Raw genomic sequence first — 17,133 nt, forward strand, 5'->3', positions numbered from 1 at the left:
TATAAAAATATCATAAGAGAAGGCTTATTTCTCTTAGCAAATAAAGAATCTTAGCTCCACTTACCTTTTTTTAGACTATTTACACACAACCAAGTGAAATAGAGTGGAGTTATAGCTCTGAAATAATTATTTGTAGACAGATTCAGAGATTAAAAACTGAACTAGGAATATCACCTGACAAGCACCCATCTTCTTCCCCAGGAGACAAACACCTGTTTGGGAACATTACACACTTAATAGCTTTGTAAAGAATAAATCATGAAAGCATCTGTTTGTTGTCATTGTTGACCCGCCTGCCATCTGTCTTGGAGATATGATCCTTTCCTTCTAACTCTCTTGTCACTTGTCTGATTTTTAACTTCTTTTGATAGAACTACATGTCATCTATTAATTCTTCAATTTAAAGTAAAATTCAATTAACCTTGTGAGAATTTTGCAACACTTCTTAAAATAACTGGAAAAACCCTGAAATAGAAAAATATCCAGGATCCAAAATCATTGTTGGAAGACTCACTCTCTTCATCCATACAAGACACCCCAATTACATGTTGTGATAACACTCCTGGATACCAATTGCTCTTTTTTTGGATCGATAAGTATCTATTAATTCACTCAAGATTAAATACAATAGATCAGAATTTTGTGCTTCTATAAAAATACACATTTTAGATTTTGATAACTTCTTGTGCGGCCATGGGTTCTGATTTTTAATCTGATTTTTAATAGTTCTTTTTTCTTGTACACCAAAAATGACTCCTTCCCTTGACTAATGACTCCTCTTACAGTCTTTATTTTCACAAAAGCCAATTCCAAGCTACTTTCTCCCTCTCTGCCCCAATCAATCATTGATTTTAGTGCCTTAAATGTGGTTTAGAAGAACACATGTTCAATTTAGAGTCAGAGGAGTCCATTTAAAATCACAGCATTACCACTGGCTATCTGGGTGACCTTGGACAAATCACTTAACATCTCAGAAAAACTGCATCCTCATCTCCAAAGAAGGAAGGAAATGTGCATGTATTAAGCACTCACTACATGGCAGATATTGTCTTTATAAATATCTCATTTGATCCTCATGACAACTCTCTGGGATAGATGCTACGTTTTAATATTTTGAAAAAAACTTTAAAGTTTCCCAAAAATGTTAGTAAAGGTAATTTTAAAATCTATAGCATCCATATATTGCTGCAATCTTCCAGCTTCCTTCCTTCCAATTATATGTTTGAGCAAAGGAGTCATTTTTAAGTTTTGATTTAAGCCAGATTAATTATAGTGAATATTTGCAATCACTACAATTAATCATCTTTAAATATAACACTAATCTCTATTATTGTGCATAGTAATAATAAGGAAAAAGTATGAAAGTGTATGTAGGTATAAATTATATACACAGTGCCCAGGACCTTCTCAGTGACATCTCCTTTAGACGTCATGGTTCATGGGATTTTAGTATAGAAAATGTACTTAATTTCTCAATTGTGACACGTTTCCACAGAAACCAAGCACCAAGGAAGAAATTAGAAATATTTAGCCAGGAAAAAAAAAGAATGCCTGAGGGACATGATAGCTGTTTTTCAAATATTTGAAAGTCTGTCATGAGAGGGATTAGACTTCTGTTTGGCCCCAGAAGGCAAAAGCAAGGATAATGAGAAGTTAAAAAGGCAAACTGAAGCTCCATGTTGGGGTGGGGAGACTTCCAAACAAACAGAGCTGAGCCCAAGAAGAATGGACTGTCTTGGGAAGGGGTGGGCTCCCCTTCATACAAACTGGGTGCAGAAAGCAGATGGAGATCTGTTACAGTGAAGATTCTCCAATTATGGACTGGACCAAAAGAGGCCTGAAGTTTCTTAACAGCTCTAAATTCAGTTTTCTTATGGTTCCCTTTTTCAGAAAGCAACTGATACTACCCTTGTCCCAAACGCCTACCTTCCAACTCTCAAGATATTGAGTATTCTGATCTCCTTCCTGCCTAGGGCTCCATATATTGAACATAATAGAAAAGGGACACAAGTAATTATATTATATATTATATTTATTTATATTTACCTGCCCGTCCTTATTCATTTTTCTGTCTCCTCAGTACTAGAGAGAGGGGAACTTTAGAGGGAGGATTAAGGAAAAATGAGCAAACAAAATAAACATTACCTCATCTTAAGTCCTTTTAAATTTCTGGTTCTGATCCGTGATCATGAGTATAGGGAATTCTCTCTCTCTACCAATTCAGAACCACAATTATCTGCTTTAAATCTATATTATCCATATATTGCTGTAATACTCCACCTTTCTTCCCATGTAAAATGAATTTGTCAATTATATCCTTGAATAAAGGAGTTGTTTTCAAGTTTTAATTTAAGCCAGATTAATTAGAGTGAATATTTGCAATTAATCATATATAAATACAACATTAATCTCTATTATGTGTTCATAGTAACAATGAAAAATGTGATAGTATATTTGTCTATAAATTATATATGTAGCACCCAGGACCTTGGAGATACAGGAAGTGCTGAAAGATTCTGCAACTTGTCCATAAACATAGAATTAATACAGGCAAGAGGCAAAACTTGAGCCCAAACTTCCCAAACAAATAGCTGGACCCTTTTTATTCATTATGCTGTGCTGCTTCCCAATTTGCTCTCATAAATCCTCCATTGAGAGCCTGCCAATACGTTTAAGTCTTCCTCGAGGTGTCTTTCTCTTAGTATAGATACTAATGGAACGCATGGTCTAGTCATTAATCATACCATCTGTCACTACATCCCCAGTTTCTCATCTCATTTTCCATTCATACATTTCCCGATTAATATATCCTTTATTCCACTTTTCCATGCTGTTCTTCATCAGTAAAATATTACAGCTTGCTCATTCACCATTCATCTTTCATTTGCCCTCTAGGCAATGTGCAACTTTATTTAGAAGGAATGGCCTTTTATACTTCTCACTGATCACTCACTGGAAGAATACTATTGTTAGAAAGTTGGGCTTTTTATTCAGGAAGAATGCTTGGCTCATTGAAAGTACTGTTTAATTTCTCAAAAACCATTTACTCCACTTCTTTTCTTCATAACAAATTTTGTAACCAAGTAAGTATCCATGTGCAATCATGTTCGGTATATATGTAAATAGGTATGTACACATTATCACACTTACTATGGGTTGACTATGGGTTTCCCACCAAACTGATATTCTTCTTCTACTTGATATTTTCTGTGTGAATAGCTAGATCAAAATCTTTTGAGTGATCATGTCTCTTCTTCAATAGACTGAATGTCATGGAGTCTGAATGTCATCATCAATGTGGAACATCTAGAGAATGTTCAACTTTAGAGAATCCTTCTATTTTGTCTTTCACAGTAGCAAATACCTTTAGTGAGCATGATGTCCCACTTTCTCCTTCTTCTTTGAGATTGAATAAATAAGTTTAATATTCTAAATAAGCGTGTAACTCTTTGATAATATAACTCTCCCATCTGACAAGGAAATGAGAACTAGGTTTGTAAGGGACATCTAGACTTATTTTGGTTTCTCCTTGTGGTGATCACTTTATAGAAATTAAACTCCCTTGGGAAATGGTCACATTCTGTGTCAATGACTGTCCTTTTATTGTTTTCCATTTAAGACATCAAAGTTTATTGAAATTGACAGATCTTAGTTTTATTAATAGTATGTAATGTTTTATTTGCATTTTTATTCTAATTTGTTATTGATTTTTATTGTTAACGTCTCATATTACTAATACACAGATGGCTGATTCAGAAATAACTTCCACATCTACAACCAGTAAAACCTGTCATATTTCATGACATATAACACTTCTTAAGAAATAATTCACATAAATCAGTGTGTATGTGTGTACCAGTGTGCTAGGCTAATGCTAGCGTCTTAGTTTCTACTGCTAATCCATATTTTCCAACATTGTTTTTGGTTGTCCTTTCTTATGCTTATCTTTACACTAATGACACTAAGAATTAATGTTTATGTTGCCTTATTTTGATTGGGATTTTGAGCTCTTCTGCGATAAATCCTGACATTCAAGTGTAGCTGTTTTCTTCATGATGATCTCTTTTGCAAATGCCATAAAGAACAGGATAATACATAATGATCGCATGACCATGAAATTCCATTTCTTGTCACCATTCAGCCACCTCCTTTGTTAGCTTCTCAGAGAGAAACCCATAAACCACCCTTTCATTTATTTGTAACTTCATTTTGTTTTTTCATTTCATGTATATTAAAACAGTCAACACTGGCCTGATTCAGTTTTTCCAATTATCTATTTGTGGGTCACTGGCTAAGTATCTTGTATTTGGGGTAACAATAATTAAAACCATAGTTGTTGTTGAGAGTCTAAAAATGGTTCTCTTCTTATTCCCTTTCCTCCTTCCCAAGACAGTATAAACAGAAAGTGGCCACTGAGAATTCAGAGACTGAATTATATTTTGTTAAAAGAGTTGCCATGGCCAAAGAATTAGTCATCACCTGGCTGGATAACTTTTGTTAACCCTCAGCAGATGCAAGATATTGCCAGGATGCTAGATGGCCAGGTAGTCCAATGGTTTAAATGTGGGTCATAAAATCAGGAAGAAAGATTCTTTCTCAGTTTGCTCATCTGTAAAATGGAGAATTATCACAGCACCTTACTTTTAGGGTTTTATGAGTATCAATTAAGATATTTGTAAATATATTAATATTTATATATTTATATAATTAATATAATAAGATATTTGTAAATTATTTTTCATACTTTCAGGCACTATATAATAGTATTACTTAATAAAATGAACATGATAGAACTTCTCAGAGTTTATATTTCTCCAATAAGGCCTTCAAGGAACCAGGATCATTTCCATACTGAAGAGAGTCAAATGAGTTGAATTCTGTAGACTTATTTCTTCACAAAGCTTCTTTTTTTCAAATCAATAAGACTAGTCTTGCTAATAACGTGCATTCCTCAAACATATATGTAACTGTGGACTTAACAATTTGTTGTTGTTGAGTCGTTTTTCAGTCATATCCAACTCTTCATGACCTTATTTTCTTAGCAAAAATAGAGTAATTAGAATTTCCTTCTCCAGCTCATTTTACAAATAAGGAAACTGAGACAAACAGGATTAATTGGCTTTCCCAAGACACACAGTTATTTACTGAGGCCAGATTTGAACTTGGGAAGAGTAGTTCTTGACCCCAGGCCAGGCTCTATCTATTCTATCCACTGTACTAAAAAATATTAGCTAGCATATATACAGTGTTTTAAAGTTAGTGAAGTGCTTTACATATATAAGCTCATTTCATACTGACAACACAGTGAAACAGGTGTTATTATATCCTCATTTTACAAATGAGGAAACTGAAGTGGACAGAAGTTAAGTGACTTCTCCAGCGTCACACAGCTAGTAAGTGTCTGAGGCTACAATTAAACTCAAACTTTCTTATCTTTGCCTTCAATCACATAATAACAAACACCTGGTACTAATTCATTTTTCATAATTCAGCTTTCTAACATAATTTGCAGAAACATTTTATAGTATCAAGTACAAACAATCTTATGTGTAGTGCTCAGCATAATAAGTACCCTGATTCAATTATTATTTATTGACAGTCAGCTAAAGTACCTATCCTTTTTTGAGACTTATCCAAACTCTACTCCATAAAAGCCCTCCTGAAGTCACAACTCATTGATGTGACTTTCTCCATCCAAAAAGGCCCTTTAATATAAGTTCCTCGAAGGCATTGAAAGCCTTCAATTTTTTATTTATATCCTCAGAGCTAGCACTCTGCTTGCTACATCTAAGGGCTTAATAAATGGCAGTTTTATTTGTATTCATTCCACCAGGCTATCCCATAGGTCTTTCAAATTCCAAAAGACTTTCCCATTTCTCTTGAGAACACCACCCTGTTCACAGGGTGAACAGTCACCCTGATTCACAACCTTGGAATGATTCTCTTTTCTTTATGCTCTCTCAGCCCAAACTTTCAATCTCTTACCACATCTGTTCAATTCTCTCTCAAAAATATGTCCTTTGGATTTATTTCCTCTCTATTTTCACTACATAAATCTCGGGCCTTCATAGAGGTACTCCACTGGAGACACAATTGCAACTGGTCAATTGGGCAATGCAACTTTTTCTTTTCTTTTCCTTCCTTCCTTCCTTCCTTCCTTCCTTCCTTCCTTCCTTCCTTCCTTCCTTCCTTCCTTCCTTCCTTCCTTCCTTCCTTCCTTCCTTCCTTCCTTACTTCTTTCTTTTCTCCCCTACCTAAAATAGGTATCACACTTTTACCTGTAGGTGCTCTGCCCAAAGAAATTTGTGATTTCTGAAAAGACATAGGACATTTTGAGGTTGGGATTTCTTTCTTGAGGACAGTGCCTTAAGTCCAAATCATTCTGACTCTCAAGAATAGGCCCACAACAGGTCCAAAGCAAAGCTCTACTTGCTTGGGCCAGGAATGTGAATGTAAATATAATCATTCATGTTTTGGTCAGTAACCCTGAGGGATTTTTTTAACTTGGCAAAAGAAGTCATTTTTTGCTTCAATTCTTACTTAACCTTAATTAGACTTGTTTATTATTGTATATTATTAATTGTTAATTAGACTAATTAGCTTAGCTTGAAAAGACCAATGTATATACAGTCATCGACGGTCCTTCTGATTTATGTCTTGCCACTGGACCCAGATGGCTCTGGAAGGGAAAGTGAGGCTGGTGATTTTGCACAGCCCTTCCTCACCTAAATCCAATTCACTTGCATGTCATAGCATCATCTTCCTAGTGTCCTGATGTCCTCTTTACAACAATAGCAAAATTCATCTTAATTAAGTTTCTCATCACATCTTGTCTTGACTATTAATTGACTCTTAATTGGTCTCCCTTCATTCAGGACCTATCCTCTCCTATTTGTATTTGTCCTCTATAAATTGCCAGATAAATATTCCCAAAGTCAGTGGCTGCCTCATGCCTCTGGGATAAAATACAAACTGTATTTCTCTAGTATGAATGAATGAAGCTTTTATTGACTGCCTATCATGTGCAAAGCACTGGAGATACAAATAAAAAAAGATAAAGACAGTTTATTCTCAAGAAACTCACATGAAAGGTTTATCTGAAAACCGGATGGAAAAATCCCACAGTTCTTGGGGTTCCATGACAATGCAGATGTTTAAGCATCTTTTTAAAAGTTATTTCCACTGAAAAAAAATCATTTCAGTTTCTAATATTGAACTTGTGAATAATGCTAAGGTAGCAAAAAAAAATTCTAGTGATTTAGTATCTGCATGAGGAGTCATCAGGTTGTATTTCCACAAGAATTGCTTCCCATTGGCGATAACTGAGGGCACTGTCTGGGCGTATTGATATTCTTAAGGATCTTGGGTTCAGGATCTTTGGCTGACCCAATCAAGGTCAAGATGGAGGTGCTAGTTTGGCTTATTCTGCACCTGCTGCTTCCTGTCAATTCCTGGGGTGCCTTACTGCTTCAGCTAGACTGACTTGTCTGCCCTGTGTTTGGAAGTTGCCTGGCTGTTGGTAGGAATGGCTGTCCCCTTCTCCACAGGAGTTGTTTCCTTGAGTGAGAGCTTTGAGACCTGGGTTGGTCCAGGTGGGGGGTACTGCTACTCTCAGCACCCTGGTACTCATCTGCCTGTTGGTTGCCACCAGGTGGATTTCAGTTGTTAGAGGGGATGAAAATCACCTTTTATTGATAGATCCTCAAGAAAAAAAGACTATCTTTGTTTTAATTTGTATCCTTAGTACCTGTCACAGAGCATTTTAAATATTTAAAAATAAATGTTTGTTGATTGACAGATTGATAGATTTGGTATTTAAAGCTTTATATAGTCTACTTTCAGCCCACTTTTCTAGGTTAATGACATCTCACTTCCCTTCATACATTCTACATTCCAAGCTGACCCACTTGTTTCCGTAGGTGACATTGTCTCTCTCTTACTTCTAATTTGAACAAGCTGTCCCCCATATCTAGAAGGCTTTCCTTCCTTCCCAGTACATCTAGTTCTCTTCAAGACTCAACTTGAGGATCATTTCCAACAACAGATCTTTCCTGATTCCCTGCTACTATGACTACTAATAATAACTATCATTATTAATATTATATATATATTATATTATATAGCCATAGTAGCAATAATAACTATTATCATCATTACAAGACAGTTAAGTGATAGAGCAAATAGAGTGCCAGTTATAAAAACCTGAGCTGAAATCCAGTCTCACTAGCTGTGTGAACAAGTCCTTCAATCCTACTTGCCTATTTCATATGTTGCTCTTATTCCCACTAGACTTTGGTGAGTAGGAAATGTGTCTTATATTTCTATTTAATCCCCCCAAAAAACTAACACAACATGGAGCACACTTTAAGTCCCAAAAAGACTCAAAGTAAACTGAGAAGAATATCAGCCATGGAGTCAAGAGATGTGTGTTTTAGTCTCAGCAATGGAACTAGCTAAAGGAGGAGTTGCTGTGAGGAGGAACAGAGCCAAATTCGGAATCAGAGGCTCCGGGTTCAACTTCTGGCCCTTTGCATTTTCTTCCTAATTGCTGGGAACCAAGTCACTTAATCTCTATGGGCCTCTGAGTTAGACTGGAGACCTCTTAGGTCTCCATAATTCTAGGATTGCATGGTCCAGCAACTTAGGAACTGGATTCCTTCCTGATATGAAATGAGATGTTTCTCTGGTTTGGATTGATTCACCTAGGGCATGCAAAACTAAATTCTCATCCAATTTTCTGGGGCTGGGATAAGCTCCATATCCACTTCGGCTTTCATGCTGTTAACATCTGCTCTTCGACATCTGCCATTAGTTTGCTAGCATTGCTTTCCCCTTCATTGGCTGGGAAAAGACAAGTGGGGATTAAAATCTCTCAAGCTGGGAGAGTTACAAGGAATAATCAATTTGTCTGAAATTCTCCTGATTCTGGAATTTTTTAAAATAAGTTTCTTCTCAGTTCCATAGGAGGGGGTCAGCAAACATACTCCACCATGAATTGAGAGAGAATCAGACCACCATAACCTTTCTTCTCCAACTTTGGCTGAGTTTTCTGCTATGTTAAGTATGTTCTCTTTTAGACTCATGGAGACTGTAGCAAAAACCTGTCTTCAGACTGGGAAGAGGATTTTATTTCATTCAAGCAGCTTTCCCATGAATAAACTTAGTTTTGCTCCATCTGCAGAATTGGAATAGTTTCTTAAGAACACAGGCACGTTCCTTCTTGAATTTCACAATAACTCCAGATTGCAGTCACCCTTTGCAAGCTGAAATCCAGCTCCTTGGCTTAGTGTAGGATATGGAGCCGCTCTAATTGATACTTGGAACAGCTCTCTAAATGAAAATCTGGCAGTTTTAACTTGCAAGCATGAAGTAATGAAGTGTTCTCACTTAAAAGTATTACCCTGATGTATCACTCTTCAGCTCAAAATCTTTCAATGATTTCCTTTTGCCTATTTCTTATATGATCTTTTTATTTTATTTTATAATATCATATTATTAGTCATATTATATATTATATTAATCATACATATATAATTGCCTTCTTTTTCAAAGAATACCAATGACAAGACAGGGTGACATCTTCGCCTGTGATTTAATTGAATTTGTGAGGCAGAATTGCACAAAGTCAGCAACTTCACTCTAATTTCCAGTCATCAAAGTTCATTGGAAGCAAAAGTGGATGACTGGCGTTTTTGATGTGAGACCAAGCTTTAAGTGCTCCATGGCACCTTTTTCAGCCATCTTCAGGCGACTGGAACAAATTGTTCTCATCCTCCCGTCACATGTGTGAGGTGGACAACTCATTGATGGGTTTGAAGGTGTCAGTTATCCTCAACCTAGTTTAGCCGATCTGCCAAGAGAGTTCCACCAGAATATGGCCGCTGCACATGCTGCAGCTTTTTGGAGCCAGAGATGAGTGTTGGGTGAACAGCTGGCCATCTAAGGTGGAAGAGGAGCTCTCACACCAGAAGTGCTGGTTCTCCCTCAACATCTCAAATACCATTTTGGGAATCCTAGAGAATCAACTTAAAAACTACTTGAAACAATGAACAGCTTTAGCAAAGTTACAGTATATAAATACTCACAATATAAATCCACATTTCTATATGTTACCAACAAAGCCCAGCAGCAAGAGATAGAAAGAGAAATCCCATTTAAAATCATTATAGACAATATAAAATATTTGTAAGTCTACCTCCCAAGTTAAATCCAGGAACTTTATGAATACAATTACAAAATACTTTTCACACAAATAAAGTCAGATTTAAACAATTGATAAGTTATCAATTGTTCATGTTTGGGCCAAGCCAATATAATAAAAATAACAGTTTGGTCTAAATTAGTCTACTTATTCAATGCCATGTCAACCAAACTGCCAAAAAATTACTTTATAGAACTAGAAAAAACAATAACAAAATTCATCTGGAAGAACAAAAGGCCAAGAATATCAAGGAAATTGTTTTTTGAAAATTCAAAGGAAGGTTGCCTACCTGTACCAGACTTAAAACTTGTTTTATAAAGTGGAAGCTATCAAAAACATTTGGTACTACTTAAGAAATAGAGTGATGGATTAGTGGAATAGGTTAGGTATTCAAGACACAAAAATCAATGACTATAGTAATCTAATATTTGATAAACCCAAAGACTTCAGGATAAAAACTCATTTCCTTTTTTCCTTCTTTCCTCTCTCCCTTCCTCCCTCCCTTTCTTTCTTCCTTCCTTCTTCCCCCCTCTCCCTCCTTTTCTTCCTTCTATCCTTCCTTTCTTCTCTCTCTCTTCCTGACCTTTTCTTCTCCCTTTTTTCTTCTTTCCTTTCTTTTTTCTCACGCTTTCTTTCCTTTTGATCCGATTTTTCTCGCACAACATGACAAATATAGAAATCCATTTAAAAGAATTGAACACATTTAATCTATAGCAGATTGCTTGCTGCCTTGTGGCAGGGAAGATAAGGAAGGAAAGGAGTAAAATTTAGAACATAAAGTCTTACAAAAATAATGTTGAAATCTATCTTTACATGTATTTGCAAAAATAAAATATTATTGAAAAAACACTTTATATACCTCCTTCTGCATAATCAATAAAGATGAAAAATCAATAAAGAAAATTAATAATGAACGCATCAGAGATCTAAAGCCAAAAAAGATCTCTGAAGTCAATTAGTCCAAATCCTTCATTTTAAACATGAGGAAAAAACAAATCTCAGAAAGATTAAGTGACTTACCTAATGTCTCACAGGTAGAAAATGCCAGAATCAGGTTTTCCTTTTTTCACTGAGTTCAGTGACTCCAGATACAATGTTTTTTTTTTTCCCTACTGTACAATGCTGTCTCTCTCTGAGGGAGATATGGAGGTCAACCTTCATGATCTGGTATTACTCTACCTTCCCAATCTTATTTCATATTATTGCCTTTCTTCTTGGGCTATTTTTCAGACAAAATTGAATAAATACTGGTTATCTATTTTAAACAGCCTCCATCATGCTTCCCTACTTTTGTTTACATTATTATACCATACTCAAGTATTGCCCTCCTTATTGGTAGATACATATTATAGAAGCTCCTCCATATCTCAGTGCAGGTGATAGATTTTAGATAAAGGCTAGCATATAACCTTGAGCAGGCCAGTTCTTTAAGGTCAAAACATCTTGAGTAATTTATCTTCAGGAACCTAGCCAATTCACTGAAAACAAACAACTCCAGAAAGTCTCATTGAGGGGGCTGGCTACCCCACCAATGCAGGTGTCCAGGATAGTGAGTTGCCTTAAGTCATATACAAGAGACTCTGCTTTGGAATCTCCCCCATGGAGGTCTGGAACCTTCCCAAAAGGGACCCTGAAAGTTGTGACTTGGGATTCCCCAGTTATTTAATTCAGATGTTGGCACTTCCCCGTATTGGTGATGGTTTTCTTTCAATATTATTTTCTTTTTTCTCTTTTGTTATTATACTTATTTTGTAATATTATTATTGTGTTGTTGTTGTCATTGTATTATTCCACTTTTATTATAATCATTAAACTATCTTATTAATTTACTAAACTGTCTTATTAAACTAAAAATGGTGACATTGCAGGAGTGAAGCCAAACCTCATAATCCCTTAATCAGACACTTTTCTTTCCCATGTCTGATACTGAAACCTTCCCCATCTTTTAAAGATTAGCTCAAATATCACTGCCATCATGAGGGCTTTTCTGATCTCCATTATCAGTAATGACCCTTCCCCTTCGGGACCCTACAAATAAATAGCACTTGGTTTGGACCTCCCTTGTGCATTTGTGATGTATTGACCTGCATGTGCATTACTTTCCCCTACTAGATTGTGAGTTCCACATGGACAGTAACCGTGACTTATTCAATCTTTGCATTTCTCCCCAATGCCCAACCTGGGATTCTTTACACAATATGCATTTAATAGATATTTGTCGAAGTAAAATGATATCTTTTTTGTTAATGGCATTATTGATATAAGAATTTCAGGATTGTTTCTTTTAGGTCATAGTGTTTTTTACATTCAGCACCATATGGAAAATTAGTTTGCAGATATACTGATAAGCCTACTGTTTCCTTGGAAACACCCAACAACCTGAAAACCTCTAAAATTCAAAAACCATGGCATGGACCCTAGGGACCAGTCCATTTCTGATCACATGTAAGGAAAGTGGTAAGTTGAGTGTGACATCTTTACTCTCATACTAACTCTGGGCAGAAAAAACTCCCCAGTTACTGTATAGGGAATACTTTCCAGCCAATATTAAACTATTCAATTTAATTCAGTAGATGTCATTAAGCACCTTCTCTAGACAAGATGCTGTGCTACATCCTGAGAATACAAAGATAAAAAATGAAATAGTCTTAGTGCCTTTTCTCATGAACCTTATAATCCAATGGGAGAAGGAAAAATGCATATGCAAGTCAACTTCATGGAGAGTAGAGTATAATAGGAGCAAAGAAAAAAATCAGATAAAGTCCTCCAGAAAAAAATAAAGAAAAAGGCACTCTCAGCAACATTTGGAAGACTTTATAGAGGAAATGGTACCCAACCTAAATCTTAAAGGAAGAGCATGATTTTAACAGGTGAAGAAGAGAGTCTGTAGTCTAAACCTGAGAAACTGACTATTCTAATGCACAAAAGTTGGAGAAAGCAGGGCAAGATAAGGAAACAGGTATTCATTATTTTATATGAAATTCAAATTGTATAATAGGAATAAAATTGTGTTAGGCTGGAAAGATAGGTGCAAGCCAGATAAAAATCAGAAAGAAAATGTGAAATCAATTTAAGAAGAAATTCAAATTCAGTTTTCAACATGTTGAGATTGAAGTGCTAGAAATATATGCAGGTGGATCTGTTCAGTAAACAATTGAAAATATGTGTTTGAGAGTTACCTGAATAGAGTTAATAAGTAAAGTCCTGAGAGGAGATCATCAAGAAAAAGGGTCTAGGAGAGAGATAAAGGACCAAGATAGAATACTTGATCCCTCCTAAAGATCATACTTGGTGCAGAGAGTTAGTTGTGAGTTTACTCCAGTTTATACACTGTGTCAAAAAAAATATCAATTAAAAAGTGAGGACCAAAAATTAAAATGAGGAGGGTAAGACTAGTAATGTTTAATATTCCCTTCAGTTCTTGAATCCTATGATTCCCTGAGTCATTATTAAGTGGAAGTTGGAGGGGAGGGAGGAGACAGGGGAGGGGAGGGAGGAAACAGGGGAGGGGAGAAAGGAGACAGGAGTGATGATGTCTCAGAGGATTTTGTACAAAAGTTCCACACAATTTCTTTTTTGATGATCCAGATAAAGCAACGATTTGAGAAAATATTCATCAGATTTGCAAAGAAATTGCAAAGCAATACTTTACAAGCTAAGAAGAAAATGTAAAATAACCTCAATCAGTTGGGGGAAAAGATTAATTCTGGCTGGATGTAATCATGCTTGCCTATAATCTTTGCTTCTAAAGAGAATGAGCAGGTGCCCTTGAGCTCAGTAGTTGTGAGCAGCAGTAGTCTAAAGCCATTGCAATGTTCATATTAAGTCCAGCAGCAACGCCACAAAGAGAATGACTGACCCAATCAGAAATGTAGCTTGTCAATCTTCTGTGCTGATGGGCAGAAGGATCAATCCATATGCAACTAATTGAACTTCTAGCTTGGGAAAGATGAGGAAACAGTCTCCAAAAAATAGCTGCAATAAATTCAAATAAAAATCAGAGGTGACAAAGACAATGTCATTAATCCCTTAAAGCACAAGTTTTGTTGTTCAATGTCAGTCATGTCTGATTCTTCATGACTTTATTTGTTTTTTTCTTGGTAAAAATATTAGAGTGAGGGGCAGCTAGGTGGTGCAGTGGATAGAGCTTCAACCTTGAAGTCAGGAGGACCCGAGTTAAAATCTGATCTGTGACACTTCACACTTCCTAGCTGTGTGACCATGGGCAAGTCACTTAACCCCAATTGCCTCAGCAAAAATAAATGAATAAAATTTTAAAAATATATTAGAGCACTTTTCCATTTCCTTCTCCACCTCATTTTACAGTTGAGGAAACTACAGAAAGCATTGACTTGTCCAGGATCACCCAGCTAATAAGTATCTAAGGCCAGATTTGAATTCAGGAAGATTAGTCTGACTCCAGACCCAGCACTCTTTCCTGCATCTATGGTGCTTCTTGTCTGCTGGAGGAATAAAATTTGGAACTGGCAATTAAGAAAGATTTCAGAGTTCCCATTCCTAGAAAACTGACGTTTCTTCTTCTTAGATGTCTTTGCTAGGTCAGTTATTTAAGAGTCTAGTAGCATCTGGACTATTCCATGGTTGAAGTCCCATCATATGGGGTTGTTAACTTTAATTAGTTCCAAAACAGACCCCAAGCTTCAAGCCAATAATCTAGGAAAGCATGTGACATTGATCCTAAAAGGAATGGATTGAGTAAATATAAATGGATCAAGCAACATCCATGGTGTGCAAGCCCTCTTTACAGTGGGTCTGAAGCACTAAAGTTCTCTGGTAACAAAGCACATTAAACTTTCACCTAGCTGAAAGTAGGGGATTGTAGCAGAATTTCCTTTAAGTTTTTTTTTTCCAAATCTGTAATTCTATATTCTTTCACGTTCCTCATCATATAGCCATTTTTAAAAGACCTTTTTTAAACTTTGAAAAAATTAACACTTGTCTAAACGTGGGGGGAAAATGTCTGTCACAGCACAATTCAAAAGATTTTATTCTTCTGGGCCAGAGGTTGAAATATATTATTTCAGTGAGAAGCAACTTGTCTTTTCATAACTTTCTCAATATTAAACATGAAAATCAGCTGTGCAAATGAAGCCTTTCTATAAGGTGGGAAAGAATCAAAATTAATACTTGTAGCTGTGATAAGGTAAATAAAAAAGGCAATTTCATTCTAAGCTGTTTCCATTCCTCCTCATTCCTGAATTTAGGGGGGGAATTTTTTTTGACCTGCAAATACTTCCATTTCACATGAAGGTGAGTAGCCAGTTGTGACTGTGTTTTCCTTTCCTTTCTTATCTGTTAGGAACAGGCTTTCCATTTATACAGCTGTGCTTTTTGGGGAGAGAAAAACCAGCTACAGGTGAGTTGTGACATTTCCACATATACAATACTTTGTGGCTACAAAATTCTCCAGTCTTTAATCGTGCTTCATCTCTTGTGGAAATCTCAGATTTCCTGAAAAATTCTGAATCCTGAGCTTATGTAGAGAAAGTTCATCAGCTTTAATGCAAAGATGAGTTAGAACCAAGTAGGGCAACAGACAATTTCAGCCAAGCTCCTCAGTTAACAAATATCTGCATGATTCAAAAATGGATCACTTAATAATAGCCTTTTAGGGTTTAAGAACTTAATAGGGATTTAGAGATTATTAAACCTCTCATTTTATAGATGATGATTTAAAAAGGCCATGGGGATAATTAAGATCCCTTTGTTAATTAGTAGAAGAATAAGATTGAAATCCAGGTGACTGTAGCCAGGTCCAGGTTTTTTTAAATTTATTCCTGACCATCTAAAGTTTTATCCCACTTATCTATCCACTTATTTTATTTATTCATCTATTAGAGATCATATTTTCTTTTGTGTGCCTAATAACTTTATCCAAAACAGTACATACAACTCACAATCAAGAAAAAGAAATGCCTGAGATGAGCATCAGAGAGAACACTACAACTGGATAAGAGAGGAAATGTCTTCTGAGATTAAAGCCACCAGAAGTATAGATACCATAAGCAAAGATAGCCACGTATGGGAAATTTTAGAAGTAACCTATCCTACAATGTGATTTATACTGATAAGATTGAAAGGCTGAAATTTAGAAGAGGGACCATCCTTGTTCTGCTTGACCCCAATGACCAGAAAGGAAGTTGCAAAGAAGCTAATTTAAATTTCATGAATGGAAAATTTCCTGCAAATGAAAGTGAAATATTCTGCCTCTGAAAGTGGTTTGTTTCCCCTAGTTGGAGGTCTTCCAAGCCAATGGGAGCCCAAATGGCCAGCTCCTTCCTTCCTTCTTCCTTCTTCCTTTTCCCTTTCCTCTTCCCCCCTTCTTTTCCCCTTCATCTCTTTCCCCATTCTTTTCCCCTTTCTCCCTCCCTCTTTCCCTTTCCCCTTGCTCATTTCTTTATCCCTATGTCCCCTTCCCTTTCCCCTTGTTCCCTATACTTTTCTCTTTTCCCTTGAGCCCTCCCTCTTCCCTTTACTCTTTCTTTCCTTTTTCCCCTTTTCCCTTCCCTTTCTCTCCCCCTGTCTACATAAATATCATATTCTTACCTATAGGTAAGACAAGGGAATATAATTTTTTTTAACTCTAAAGCCTCCCAAGATATCTTGAGGCTAAATTTCTTTCTTAATGACCATGCTTTAAACACAATTCACTCACACTCTAGTTGATTGCCAAAAATAGGGTGCAGATCAAGCCCCACTAGGTCACAGTTTGGGCCCCATGGATTCTGAGTGAATACAAATAGCAATTTTTTTCTATTTTGGACCAAAAATATCTTCCCCTCCCAGATTGATTTTTTTGACTAGTTAAAAAAGGCCATTCTCTGGCTCAATTCATACCTAGCCTCAATCACTTTGTTTCTCTAAAATGGGATTTATTAAAGACATTGCTGTAAAAAAGACCAAGGTTTCCT

This window comes from Sminthopsis crassicaudata, chromosome 6, assembly GCF_048593235.1.
Source record: "Sminthopsis crassicaudata isolate SCR6 chromosome 6, ASM4859323v1, whole genome shotgun sequence".
Lineage (NCBI taxonomy): Eukaryota > Metazoa > Chordata > Mammalia > Dasyuromorphia > Dasyuridae > Sminthopsis > Sminthopsis crassicaudata.